We start from the raw sequence: 15,413 nt of genomic DNA on the forward strand, positions 1-15,413 counted from the left end.
CCAGTAAATGTTTCTTGCAGAAATTTTAGCTTGTAGAGATTTTAGCTGAGACTCGAAGTAAACGCTGGAAGCCAGGAGATAGAGATAAGGAGAGAGAGCATTCCAGGTATGGAGGATAGATAGCAAAAATGACCAGTTGGGAGTTGGAAAGTTTTGGTAAAAGGACAGCAAGGAGGATGGTGTCCCTGGTTCTAAAGTAAAAGAGAAGAGAAAAAATAAGAAGGCTGAAAAGATAAGAGGGGACTGAGTCCAAAAAGGTTTTAAGAATTCAACAAAAGATTTTATATTTATTCTTAGAGGTCTTTGTGAGACAATTGGAGTTTGTTGAATAGGGGATGACGTCATGCTGTAGGAAGATCAATGTGACAGTTGAGTGGAATGGATTTGAAAAAGCTCTATAGCTTTAAAGCTTGCCCATTGTTATTAGTAGTAGAAGTATAATAGTTATTACTATTCATAACACTGCACAGTATAATAGTTATTACTATCATATATTATGATTGATATAATATATTATATATTTATAATTATAGTTATATATAATTATAATGAAATTCTAATTAATAATATAAATAACATAGTATTATATATTATAATATAATAGTTATTACTGTTCATAACATTATCTAGCATTGCTCCATTCCAGCAGGGCTTCTTCCCCCTCCTTCAGGAAGCAGCATCAAACTAATACCTAGCTATTACCCTTAAGGCTTCAATTAAACCTTCTCCAGGAAAAACATTTACTATGCTAATTCCTTGATTTGAATCCCAGGAAAGCTACGGAATGCTGCAGATGAAATGTTATGATTTCGGAGGAATGAGCAAGCTGCTGAAACAGCTAAATCTTGGTGCACCAAATGCAGCCCACTAGTCCACATATGTGCAAGGCTCACAGGTGGAGAAATGGACAAATAGAAGGACACATCCACACAAGCATATGTAACTAGACATAGGAGGCCACGTACTTGTTCACTCTCATTTGCATGAGCAAAGCTGAGATTCAACCTCATGTCCAGGGCTTTTTCACATAGTACGAGTTCTGGCATCATCTCCGCAATAGGTGTAGGAGGATATATCCCATGGAGAACTTCTAATTGGGAAATGAGTTCTCTAGCCTTAGGCCTGGAAAGGGAGGGGACTGCTTGTAAGATACTCCTGATGGCCTTTAGCAAACCTTAGGACTTTTTCTGTTCCAGCCAGATGGAAGCAGCCCAGGAGGAGTAGTTGTTGCTGTCCTCCCTACTTTAGCAGCTGCATTTTCTGGAAAAGTGCTTATAATAATTGGGAAATGCTCACTCTGGAGAAGAGAGAAACTGGGATGCATAATAACAAAGTTGAAATTAATTGAAAAGCTTTAAGGTGAAAGATGAACTAGACTTACCATATATAATAGAATTGAAAACATTTAGAGGAAGCTATAAGAAGGCAGATTTCTTATCCACTTTAAGAAGAATTGTCTAACAAATAAAACTCTAAACCTGGGAACACATTATCTTACAAAAACAGGAAATCCCCATCCTTGAAGTTATTTAAACAGGATCTGAATAAGCCACATCTCTTAGATGCTGTAGAAAGAACTGCTTCATAGAGTACTAGAACAGACTATGTACAAGGTGCCCTCTAGCTCTAAATCCTATACATCATTTCAACGGAATCTTAGAGCTGCTTGGTGAGGAAAGAAGGACAGGGATTATTGCTCCCTTTTTAAAGCTGAAGCAACTGAGACACACAGAGAGAAAGTGACTGTCTTGCCCTTCCCAAACCATCCCTCTGAGATCTCATCAGAGACATAGTCCTGGACTGTAGGGATGAATGTGGGCATCTGATTGATCTAAGGAATGAGGGGTGCAAGAATTCGGTGTAACCCTCGGGTATGGCTGAGAAAGACAGCACTGATTGGAGTACCGCCTGTAGCTGCTCCCAGATGATAGGCCTAAGTTGTCTGGGAAAAGGGGAGCAGCAGGAGGAACTGATGATGCTCCAAGGCTTACACTTCCTTTGCTCCCTCCCCAGTGAGTTGGGCTGTACAGATGTTTTTATTACTCATCCCCACTGAACTCTGGGTGTGCCTGTTTGGTGCCCATGGAGAGCCAGACGGCCTTACCTCTATAACATCTCTGGCCAGAACCTTTGCAGCTTTGCCCACCCGTTCCATCTCTTCTACTTCTCAGTGCCCAGTCTCACCTTTCCCTGCCCACCTTTGCCCCACCCCCCCTCTTTAAGTGCTCTCCTCCCTGATTCCCCAGCGTGTAGCATAGAGCTGGCCACACTGTAGACACTTGAGTAAATGCTTATTGGCTTGACTTGACAGAGGTAAAGAAAGTATCTAATTTCCATTTATAGGTGAAAAAAAGGGCCAAGAGAAGGGAGAGCTGGAACAAGCAAACAGCGCTGGATTTATTCTTAGAAAAAACTGGATTCCTACTCCAGCTCTGCACAACCTCAGGCCGTCCCAGAGCTCACCTAGAATGGCTGGTTGGCACTGGGGGTGCCTTCTGCTGTTTCACCATGTCAGTCATCTGGCCTCCTTATGTAAATAAAGGATGCCTGTGATGAGTAGTAAATGATGAGTAGTAAATTATGGTCTAAACAAAGATGGATCAGTTCTTTTTCTCTCTCTCCTTCCTTCCCCAAAGTAACCAATGGCAGGTTCAGCAGCAAAGGAATTTGCTACTTAATGCTGTATGGAAACATAGTCTTTATTGATTAGAATGGAAACACCGGAGAGCCGGTGGGCAAAATGGCTGCATGGTACAAGGCCATTTGCAAAGAGAAGATTCCTGTTCTCTCTTTTATGCAGTGATGTAAGGAGGTTCCTCAGAGTGATGTAAATTAAGATAAGGACTCTCTTGTTATCTTTTGGGGACAGACAGAAGTCTCTTCCCAAAAGGAATTTCCTGATGCCATTTGGTCTATCTGAGCAGATTAGAATGCGGGCTGTAAAACCCTGGCCACCTCAGATAGCCCAAACTAGTTTGACCAGATCTTGTATCAAAGGTCCAAGTCCCAAAGGAAGTTGGAGATCAAACAAAGAATACCAAAGGGGCTACTGCCCTCAACAATAACCCCCCTCAAGCAATTAACTCTTAAATTCTTTTAAGAAAAATTTTTTGAGGCAGGGTCTCTTATTTGAGGAAGATTTTCTCCAAGGATCTTCAGAGTAGCGGGGTCCCCTTGTCTTGTTCCCCCTTCAAGCAGTCACCTCCACATGCATGTGGGAATAGGGGCGATGAACTCCTCTTTAACTGCTTCGAGCTGACAAGGATCGTAGAGATTTGGGGTTCATGCCAGGAGGTGAGGTGTGAGGTGTGGGGATGGCAATAGGGCATCTAGAGGGTGTCCCAGTCAGTTGTCCCGTCAATTTTCCCCAGTCTGAAGTCCAGATGAGAATACAAAACTTGAAGCCTAGAGAAAACAGATCTCAGGAACAGATTAAAAGTGGGGTGTCATCCAGGGTAGAGATGGTGACACTGGAAATGGGGAAATATCTCAGATCCCTTCTGTGGACTGTTGGTAAAATGCTAATGGCCCATCTATTAAAGAGAAGTAGGAGAAAATGCTCAGAAAGTCAAAGTTAATTTCCCACACTGTCTTAGAATAACAATAGTTACACAGTTTTAACCACTCCCAACCCAAATTTTAACACAGTAATAAATAACCCAGACAAGGTTTAAAAGTCATTCATCAACCATTCCCAAAGTCCTCCACATCAGCCCAAAGTTCCCTAGAAGCAGAGTTTAGTCCATTGTCTCTTCTAAACTGCTGCAGGCTGAGAAATGGTTGGAGGCTCTTGTTCCATGGGATGGGTCTGCTGTGCTGACAATCAAAGCTGATCTAGGTCCCAGAAGCAAGTCAATATCTGAAATTTGACCCAAGATCTAAAACAAAACATAAATCTAACAAATAAAGGTTAGAACAGTCTGTGATATAAAGACTGGTTCACACGACTGCTGCAAAAATGTGAAGAGGCCAAAATAGATTGGTCAGCAGGTTCCTATGTGAAAAAATGATTGAAAACTTAAAAACAAAACATTAGTGTTTTCTAACAGTAGCAGACAAATTACCAGACTAAATGCTTATTTGCCCAAGCATTCAGGATACAATGATTGCATATAATACAACTGAAAATAGCAAGGTATGACATAATTGCATCACCAATTCTATAGACCATTGCTTTTATCATAGAAATCAGTTACATGAGGAAAAAATGCAAAAACATAACTATAACAGGAGCAGTTAAAACTCAACTTCCAATCAATTGTCCCATTAACTGCCAGAGGGTGAAGCTTTTAAAACTCCCCAAAAGCATTAACTAATTAACTTTAAGTTCAAGAAAATTTTCATTCCCTTCCCCAATAATAGATTCCATTAATCAGATTTCTGATAAATTCTAAACAAACATTTATCATAACCTTATATTGATAACAGTAAGGAATTTGTCTCAATAATTTCACAACTTAAACAATTATCATATTCAAATAGATGTTTCATAAATGAGCACTTTGCTTTTTTGAAACTCAATACATAGTAAAATATCCCAAATTGCATATTGTCCTTAACAGAAACACTTTCAAAAAACCCCAGAAAAAACCTTATTACTTTAGAGGCTCTTTTAAATAATCTTAGAATGACCCAATATAATCTTTAAACTTATATGTTTTAAACTTATACAAAATGTCCAAATACCACATACAAGAATTCAAGAAGTTCTCAAAATAGCAATTAAACTTTCAGTATGGATCACATTTATGATTATATTTCACAGACATTAAACCCATTTTGTATCAAGAAACAAATATTCAATCAATTAACCTAAACTTGATCCAGTCTTTTTAAATCACTCTTTCGTTGCTATAGCAGCAACTTGACGAAAAAAAAAAAAAAACCGGCAGGAAACACTTGGGGGGGAGGGGAGGAAAGTATTCCTTGTGCTCACCCTTCCCCTATTCAAAAACCTTTTTTCCTTTCATCCTTCCATTAAAACTTTTCTTCTTGTAACATACCTTCTAATACCTTGCAAATCTTTAATTGCTCAATCCTTTTTCTTCAAAACCTGTAAAATTCACACTGTATAGCTTATAACCCGAATTAAACCCAACAATTTTCCTTTCTGAGGGTTTGCCTAACTGCAATTAGCAAATCTCTCTTTTAGCAGTAAATGCATCAATATTCAAACAGATTCCAAGATCTTATACTCAGAATAAACAATCTAATATGCAAAGACAATAGCCAAATTTTATTTCCCATAATCAAATGGTTTTTTTCTGCTGCTAGAGTTTCAATCAGATAAGGGTTTATGGCCTTTACTCTAGCAGGCTCTAAAGACTGCTTCAAGGAAAAAACTTTCCTGTCACTTTAAAATTGCCAAGTTCCACTTACCTACATTAGTACAACAGGTTAAAATTTAAAATCACAAATAACTAACCAATTTCTTAATCCTAGTTCTTAAAACTCCTATTTCCTCCCAGATTTCACAGAGAATTGTGAGAGGGTTTGGTATTATTTGGAGATTTTAATTAGAGAGAACTGAGCTCCTAGTTTTCCTTTATCAAATTCCTAGAGGTTCCATAGCTAATATAGCAAAAGCCTCTTCCTTCCCATCAATAGGCTAAGATAGGAAGGGATAGTTGGAAACATGAGGTCCTCAAGCTGGCAAGGCAGGGCAGGGTTTCCAAACAATTTTTCCTTCAATTCCAGTACCTTGGGGGGATGGGCGAGTAGGATCTGAATGGAGGAGTAGAACAACTGAGGCTTCTCGTATGAAAAAACGAGATTGGCGTACCTGCTAAATCCAAATTTACCCCTGGCAGCTTGGCTTTGCTGATAGAAGAAGGTGGGCCTGGCCAGGGGCACGCCACCTCAAGTCTGGAGAGGCCTGGGGGGCGAGGCTGGAGTCCATGGTCCTTTCCTTCTCTGGGCCCTCGCTCTTCCAGCGTCCTTCCCGTTCGTACTCAGGGTCAGGGCTAGAGCCTGCGGGCAATTCCTCGCCCAGTGGCTGACGGAATCTGATGCACAAACTTTGGGGCCCATGGAAAATAGCAGTAGCCAGAATCTGTGCCTGCTGTCTGCTCTTTACTCCTAGCCTTCCCGTCCTCCTCCCAATCCCTTTATACCCCAAAGGCAACTTCTGATAATTGAGTCCTGGAATTTTGGGATTCTAGAGCCAATTTCTGCCAATTTAGTCTTATACCTAGAGAAGACTGATTAAAAAATGCATGGAATGACAGCAATCCCCTCTAGAAAAGTGGGGTGCAGGTTAGTAAATTCTCTAATAGGATTCTTATCAGCTGCTTGCATAAGCTTCTCATAATCTACCTGCTTTGCATTCTCCTTTTCCATTCCTTCAATGGGATGGGTTAAAAGATGATCCCTCATCTCTGTATCCCCATTCTCCTCCTCTCTGTTCTCACTCCCCTCTTCTATGTCCCCACTCTCCTCTTCCGAGTTCCCCCCGGAGTCTGCGAAGGGAATAATAGCAAGGACCCTCATCTGGTACCTCCCAATCACGTTAGCCACAAACCTGGGCGTTAGCTCCCGAATCATTCTTATCTCCTGTATTGTGGGATAAGAAGAGATAACATCTCCCCAGGAAAGATCGTTCGGAAAAGGAACGGCTGTAAACCCCCCAACAAGTTCCATTATGTGGGAAAAATCCCAAGAAGGGGGGGACCTTTGCACTCTAAGCATTTCCCCCAAAGAGCTGGCCATTTCTCTCGGGAGGCAAGGCTTAGAGATAGCTAAATCAGAGTCCTGGGCCGCAGCTGTAGTAGAGTCTGGCTGCGTGGGAGGGGTAGGAGGCTCTGGGGCAGGGAAACCTGAGTAGGAGCCGGGAGGGAGCAGGGTGAGGAGGAAGGGTCTCCGCTTCTCAGCAGAGAAGGGCAAAGCATCAGAGTATTCCCGGAGTCCAGCTCTGGGATTAAGTTCTGCTGGAGATCAGCGTCTCTCCCCAGTTCCACCTCAGTAAACTTAGGCAGAAACATCCCGCAAGTTAACCGCGATTTGGGATCCCTGTAGAGGGCCCAGAAAGCTTGCACATATGCAACTTCTGACCATTTACCGTGTCTTCTGCAATATAGATCTAATTCCCTAATAGTAGAGAAAATAATAGATCCGCTAACAAGCCAGGCCACATTGATAAAGTTGATAAAGGGGCCATACTTCATAGCAAAAATGAATAAGACTTTTAAATTTGAAATCCTTGAGGCCTAATTTTTCCTGTTTCTCAAGAGATATCCCAGAGGTGAGTCTTTAGGGATGGAAGAGAAGAGTTGACCCATTTTTACCACTACACAAGCCCGAAAATTTCCACTTTTATAGCGCAACCTGATCAGACGTCTCTGTCAGGTCCCACAAATATTTCCCTTTATAGAGGAAATATCTGTCCAAAAACAGAATCCATTTGCATCTAGCTGTCCCAGATCAAACGATTCCCAGAGCTCTTTCAGCTCCCCGCAGATTAAAACCACTATCTTCCCGGGATTTTGGTTTTAATCTGCCCACACTTATAAAAGGGAGAATTTCCAGCTTACCTCAGTAAAATTACCTCGAAAGATCGAGCCACCAAATGATGAGTATTAAATTGAGGAGTAAATGATGAGTAAATTGTGGTCTAAACCGAGATGGTTCTGTTCTTTTTCTCTCTCTCCTTCCTCCCCCAAAGTAACCAATGGCGGATTCGGCAGCAAAGGAATTTGCTACTTAATGCTGTATGGAAACATAGTCTTTATTGATTAGAATGGAAACACCGGAGAGCCGGTGGGCAAAATGGCTGCATGGTACAAGGCCATTTGCAAAGAGAAGATTCCCGTTCTCTCTTTTATGCAGTGATGTAGGGAGGTTCCTGAGAGTGATGTAAATTAAGATAAGGACTCTCTTGTTATCTTTTGGGGACAGACAGAAGTCTCTTCCCAAAAGGAATTTCCTGATGCCATTTGGTCTATCTGAGCAGATTAGGATGGGGGCTGTAAAACCCTGGACACCTCAGATAGCCCAAACTAGTTTGACCAGATCTTGTATCAAAGGTCCAAGTCCCAAAGGAAGTTGGAGATCAAACAAAGAATACCAAAGGGGCTACTGCTCTCAACACCTGCACTTCCTTTCTAACCGAATGTTGTTTTGTTTCCCCCAATTAGAATGAAAGTTCCTTGACTTGTGTTCAAAGTGACATATGATAAGTGCTTAAGAAATGCTTTTTCATTTTTTTCTTGAGACTATTCTGTCTAGAAAGTATTTGATAGACTCCCTACTGAGGAACTGGATTCCTGTGTAGAGAGGAAAACTCCAAGTAATGAATGGGGAGAAGTCTAGGATCAACCTAGGCCAGGAGGGGAAATTTTTCCCTCTGGGACTCAGTTTCTCCTCTGTACAAAGAAGGGTTGCACTATATGGTGTCTCAGATAGTTTTCATCTCTAACATTCTCTATTCTAAGCAGGGGTTCTCAAACTACTGCCTGTGGGCCAGATGTGGCCAGCTGAGGACCTTTATGCAGGTTATGGCAAATGGGCTGAGGGGTGGACACAGAGTGTGAGGTTTTGTTTTTACTATAGTCCGGCCCTCCCACAGTCTGAGGGACAGTGAACTGGCCCCTATTTAAAAAGTTTGAGGATCACTGATCTAAGGTCTCTTGTAGTGTTGAAGTCCTATCATGCATGACCTAAGATCTTTTTAGTCTGACATGTTATGTCTTGTCCTGTCTACTTTTTAAAAAAATTTATTTAACATTTTTTAAATTTATAGAATAAAACAAGCATTTCTATAACATAGTATAATAAAAAAGATTGCACATGAAACTGCAAATACATAATATATTTTAAATATATAATGAAGTAATCAATACTCCATATTCTATATTCTAAGATCCCTTCCAGTTCTGACATTCTGAATTCTGTGTTCTATGGTCCCTTCTAATTCTGACATTTTCTTTCTATACTATGACATAGGATAATGTAATATACTATAGGAATTTGGAATTGAGAAGAAACAATGTTAAACCATGACAATCAGACTCAAGAGGACCAGAAGAGCAAGCTGCCCCATTTCCCCATCCTGTCCTCTCTTCATGGCTCTTCTCTTTGCCCCATTTGAGACTGAGCATGTTATTCAGCATATCTGGTACCACAATCTAGATTGAGGAGGGTTTTTGGTGGAATGTTTTTCTCTAGGCTCAAGTTTAGGGAAAAAAATAGAAATACCTTGTTTAAATGGTGAAATTTAGAGCTGGAAAAAAGCTGAGAAGCCAACTAGTGATCTATCCCCCTTGTTTTTATAGGAAATTTTATTTTTTATTTTTATAGAAAACTGAGGTCTATAAAGATTAAATTTGCTTGGGGTCATACAGCTGGAAAGTGGAAGAACTGAGAATTGAAGCTAAATCTTCTGAATTTAAATCCACTGTTCTTGCCACCATACTACATTGTTGACTCTGAATAAAAGGGACAATGATGTTGCCTTTCTGGGCAAAGAATAAGGTATTTAGATCACAGAAATGAGAATGCCTGAGAATGCAAAAGTGAGCAGGTAAGGAGGAGGATAAGCATTGAAATCAAGAAATACAGGCTTTACAGAAGGAGTAAAAATAGTTTAACTCAAAAATCACAAAGAGACAGTTCCTCTGAAGTAGATGGAAATTTCATGCAGATTCTATGCAAATCCATTCTCCAGACTGTCAACTCTACTTTCCTTAGATAACAGGAAGAAACACCCAGGTAATATAGGGAGAAGTCTAGAAGAAAGATATAAACAGCCATGCAGGGCTGAACCCAAGACTTCCCTGACTCCTCACTAGCATTTTCCTTCTCTCCTGTCCCCCTCCCAGTTACTACTGCTCACCTAACTGTAGCATGAAAGCAGTGGTTTTTGATTCAATTCAATAACTCCACAAATATTTACTAAACCCCTACTATGTGCAAGGCACTGTGTTGGGCTTGGATTCAGGTTCACCACACTACTGAGGCTGTTTCCACAATGGTTACCATTGTTAAAGTGCTGGGCTTGGATCAGGAAGAACTGAGTTCAAACTCTGCCTCAACATATTAGCTGTGTGATCCTGGGCAAATCATTTAATTTCTCTTAGTGTCAGTTTCCTGGAGATAATATTAGTACCAAACTCATGGGATTATGATGAGGATCAAATGAGAAAACTTATAGAAAGTGCTTTGTAAACCTTACAGCAGTATGCAAACGCTCCCTATTAAGCAGGATGGTCTTTATATGGTCTTCCTCCTTCTTTTTCTCCATCCCTATGTATCTTGATCTTTCTATAGCTTTCCCCACTTTGTCTGCCTTTTACATCTGGATACTTTTTTTTTTAGCTGGGTGGAATACCACTGAACCCTATTCCTCTCCTAACCTGTCTAACAGGTGTTTCTCAGGTTCCTTTGCTGATTCATCTATTATCCATCTTCAACCCCCTTAAGTGTAGATGTCTCCTAAGACTCATAGTTCATTTCTCTTCTGAAGTCAAGCAACTTGGGTTCAAGTACCACCTTAGGCACTAGCTGTGCTTGAACTTGGGCAATTGATTTAACCTCTCAGAGGTTTAGTTTACTCATCTATAAAATGGGGGTGATACTGTATAAGCATTTTAGTGTTGTTTTGAGAAAAGAACTTTGCAAATCTTAAAGCACTGTTAACTATTGATTATTATTCACTGTTGCCATAGATTCAGTGATCCTTTCCATGCAGATTGTGTCCTAAATCTACAATCCCAAGACCTGAATGAGGAGTTAAGTTGTGCAGTAGATAGAGCATAGGGCCAGGAAAATTCATTTTTTCTGAGTTCTGAGTTCAAATCTGCCCTCAGACACATAATAGCAATGTGATCCTGGGTAAGTCATTTTAATACTGTTTGCCTCAGTTTCTTTATCTGTCAAATGAGCTGAAGAAGGAAAATGCAAACCACTCCAATAGATTTGCCAGGAAACCCCAAATGAGGACACAACGAATCAGAGACAGCTTTAAATCCTGAACAACAAAAGGTTCCCAATATAGCTCCTCCAAGCCAGTCCTCCCATGGTCAGTTGCCTCTTGGATGAGTCTACTGATGTTGTTGTTTGCCCTTTGTTCTCGAAGAAGATCATGACATCTGGAAGTTGATGTCATGACATGCAAATGAATTGGATTTAAGTGAATTGGATTAAGGATTTCTCCTCCAGAACCATTTGGGTTGAATACAAGATATAGAGCAAGATGAAGGGAAATGGCCCTGTATGAAATGTGAGACCTGGCCTTTTTAAGCAAAGGTCTTTAACAGATCTCAGTTTGTCTAAGGCCACATCCAATCAGTGATTAAGGCTAGGTAGTGACTGATAATGAGTAAAAGAATCTCCTCTTTCACCTAGTCCAAAAAACAAAAATCTAAATAAATAAATGAATGAATCTGAGAGGGGAGGACCCCTCAGGGTTTCTGGCCAAAGCAGTAATGATTGCTATTTACATTTAATTTAAATCAATCGGGACCCAAAAAAATGACCAAATGGGGTTTGGCCTAGGACCTATTTGTGATATATGCAGAACAGAATAGAACTGTTTATTCCTACCCAAACCTGTCCTTTCAAACTTTGCTATTTCTGTTGAGGTCACCATCATCCTTCCAGTAACTCAGATTTGAAATCTAAGAGTTGTCTTTGGCTCTTCCTTCTCCTACCTCAAAACTTGCTGGATATGATGCTGAGTCTCATGGATTCTTTAGTCAAAACATCTTTTGCACCTGCCATGTTCTCTTCACTCGGGAATTCACCAGCCCAGTTCATGGTTCTCATCACCTTCTGCCTGATATGTCACAAGGGCTTCTAGCTGGTGTCTCTGCTTTTAGTCTCTAATCCACCCTCCCCACATAGCTGCCAAAATGAGCTTTCAAAGGCACAGATCTGACCGTATCCTTCCCCTAGTGAAGGATTTCATTGGCTTCTTATCCCAGCCTTGAAGAGAAAATACAAATTCCTTGGTCAGGCATTTATAAATCTGTATAGTCTAAAGCTGCCCTACAATGTGGTTTAATGAAAAACACATGGCCTCTGGAGTCAGCAAGCTTGGTTTGCATCTTGTTCTGCCTTGGTGGATGAATAATTTAATCTCCCAGGGTCTCAACTGTAAAAGGAGGGGTTTGAATTAGATAGCTTCTGATGTCTCACCCAACTCTCAATGTCTGAAATATGATATACATTTCTAATTTTGTTTCATATCATTCCTCTTAATGGAATCTACCTGATAGCCAAATTGGGTTATTAAGTGTTCCCGAACTAGGAACTGGATAATTAGCAATCAGAAAGACTCACCTTCTTGAGTTTAAGTTTAGCTTTAGGCACTTAGTAACTGTATGACCTTGGACAAGTCACTTAATCCTGTTTGCCTCAATTTCTTCATCTGTCAAATGAACTGGAGAAGAAAATAGCAAATCATTTCAGTATTTTTCCCAAAAAAACCCTCCAGATTAGATAATGGAGACTTGGACATTATTGAAACAACAAATCTCCAAAGCCTAAGCAGAGTGCCAGTGCTTGTTGCACTGAATTAATATAAATTAGAGACTGAACCAGGACTTTGAGTGTCAGCCTCTTGGTTTCTACTTTCTTGTAATATATTCTACCAGTCATCAGAATGTCTTTAAATTAACTAACTAACTAACTAACTAGCTAACTGACTCTGTCTCTCTTTTGTCTGTCTGACTCTCATACACTCACAAAATGTGATCATGATGATTTCTATCCTTTTTTCTCCAAAACATTCCCTTTTGAGATGTCATCAAAGGTACATTCTGTCCTAGCCCATAGAATCACAAAACATTGGTGCTGGGAGGAACCTTAGAATGTAGAAGGTCAAAGTTACGGCGAATCTCAGAGAAAAACAAATTTTATAGAAGTGGATACTCTAACTCAGAGAGGGAGAAGTTTAGCAGCACACAGAATAGCTGTAAAAATCTCAGGTTTTTCTGAGCCAAATTCAGCCAAATATTTGTATATACCGTATAAAAATCTGGCATTGAGTATATCATTCCCACAAAACTGTGTATATTCCTTCATGTTTCCAGACACAGTAGCGTCATTTGGTGGATGACCTGAGATATTGGTCAAGTGGTCAGCGAGTGTTTTTATTATTATTTCCCTTAATCCATTAATTCCCTTGAAACCATATTTTTTAATTTTTTGGTTTATCATTGTCAGTTTGTATACTGTGTGCATAAACACTGATCCGATTTCTCAGAACCAATTAATACAATTGAAATAGTCTGTTCACTCACAGAGATTCTAAGAAACCGAAGAGTTGGAATTTCATTGGATCATTGATGTAGAACTGGAAAGGACTTTAAGAGCCCTTTTACAGATGAGGAAACTTGTGTCCTTCAGAGTCACACAGCAAATAGGTGTTCAAAGCAAATTTCAAACTCAAGTCTTTCTACTCCTGGGCATTCTACTCATTATGGAGGTGGAATTTTTGATGCCAGATTTCAATAAAGCAGAATGTCCAGTATTTAACTTGAAAACAGCTGGTATTCATGCATCCTCCTTCCCAGCTCAATCCTGTTTTCCTGCACAAACATGTACAATTCTTGGATTTAGGTTTAGCAAAAGTTAATATATCCCAGACTCCCCTGGGCCTTGGAGGATGGTGTCTTAGAACAACTGGGGAATGTGAGAAAACAAATTAGGAAACCATCCAGAATCAATAGTAGCCACCTAATAAAGTGAGCCAAATATACTTTGAAAATCAATAGCTAAGTTTATTGGTGGCCACTGGAGAAATTTCAGGAGCTGAATTATATGATCATGTCAGCAGGATGGCTTTGGCTACCAGGGTCTATAAGTACTTCTGTCCCCAGTAGCAGAGCTCAGAGCAGCCCAAGAGGGAGCCTGGGACCTTTGCTGGGGCCTGTTAGCCTATACAATACAGCATTGTGGACAGAATACTGGATAGAGAGTCATCAATTCATGGGATCAGTCCTGGGAGGGAGTTTGCAGGTTATTTAATCCAAATGAGAAAAATGAGTTCAAAGACCTGAGTTTGAACCCAGACTCTGTTATTTCCTGTCAGTGTGACCTCTCTAAGCCTCAGTATCCTTATTTGTGAAATGAAGGGATTGAACTAAGTGGTATCTAAGGTCACTTTTAGCTCTTAAATCATGGTCTTATATTCCCTCATTACTTTTATAACTAATGCCTGAAATTTCACTATTAACACAGACTTCCTTGGGTTAAGTATTGTCTTCACCTGCGCCCTCTATGATCATGAAAACGTCTATGTTGGGGGGGGACACATTGAGCCCCTAACCCCAGGGACATAAATGAACAGTAGAATCATAGAATCACAAGTTTAAAACTAAAATCACTTACTTAGAAGTCATCTAATTCAAGAATCTGATTTTGTAATTAGGAAACTAGAGCCCCAAAGAATAGCTTGCTCAAATGATGGGCAGTAAGTGGTAAGGTTGGGATTAAAACCCAGATATCTGACCTCAGTTCTATTTCTACTGCACCATGTTGAAGAAAAATGTTTAAAGGGCAAAAATGTTCAGAAAAAAATTGTGTGAATGTTGAGCACCCAGGCCAGATACTAAATTCTCTGACTTTGGCTCCAATTTGACTTAGGCATACTAAGGTTTTAAAACTAACCTAGTATCTCAGAAAGTCATTAAAATAGATTATCCCTTTATAAGAGATATTATTTCTTAATAATAATAATTTCTTATTAATTAATGATGTCAATAATAAGAATTATTAATTCTTAATAAGCTAAGGCCTATTAGGGAAATGATCTCATTGGGAACTCAGGAGGAACAGATGGACACTAGCTCAAAGTTTTCAAACTCTACAGAATATTCCTTATCTTTTGTTCTAACTGACTTATACTGGGAATTTTTAGAACTAGTGTTGCCATCAGATTTAGGCAAACATAGAAATGATGACACTCTTCCTTTTTTCAGCCCTTTCTCCTGAGCAACAGGTTTTGTTGTTGTTGACACCCAAACCAACAAGGATTTAATACTTGTGATTAGAATTAGTCTTTGAAGAGAATTGCTTGAGAATCAATATTGACTCATAAGTGATGATCACGTATTACCTATGACTAAGGTAAAGGGAAAGAAACAAGAAATGAATTCCTGATTTTGAAAGGATTTTAGAGATCACATATTCCTAAACCTTTGACCTACAGAAGAAAATGCAGAGATCTAGAGATGGCAAGTGATTTGTCCAAGATAACAAGGCAAATTTATGTCAAGGTTGAGTCCAAATTTCCCAATTTCTAAATCTGAGCTCTTTCGACTACACAAGGGGTCTCATACCCCATTCCTTTTCTAAGATCCCTCTTTCTCTAAGGAGCCAATGATTTGGCACTTATGTCTGGGTACAATCTAAATCATGGCCACGATAGGAAGTAATTTAGGAGTACTGAACAGAGAAGACCTTGTATTGCTATT

The sequence above is a fragment of the Sminthopsis crassicaudata genome, chromosome 2, assembly GCF_048593235.1.
Source record: "Sminthopsis crassicaudata isolate SCR6 chromosome 2, ASM4859323v1, whole genome shotgun sequence".
NCBI classification, from domain to species: Eukaryota; Metazoa; Chordata; class Mammalia; order Dasyuromorphia; family Dasyuridae; genus Sminthopsis; species Sminthopsis crassicaudata.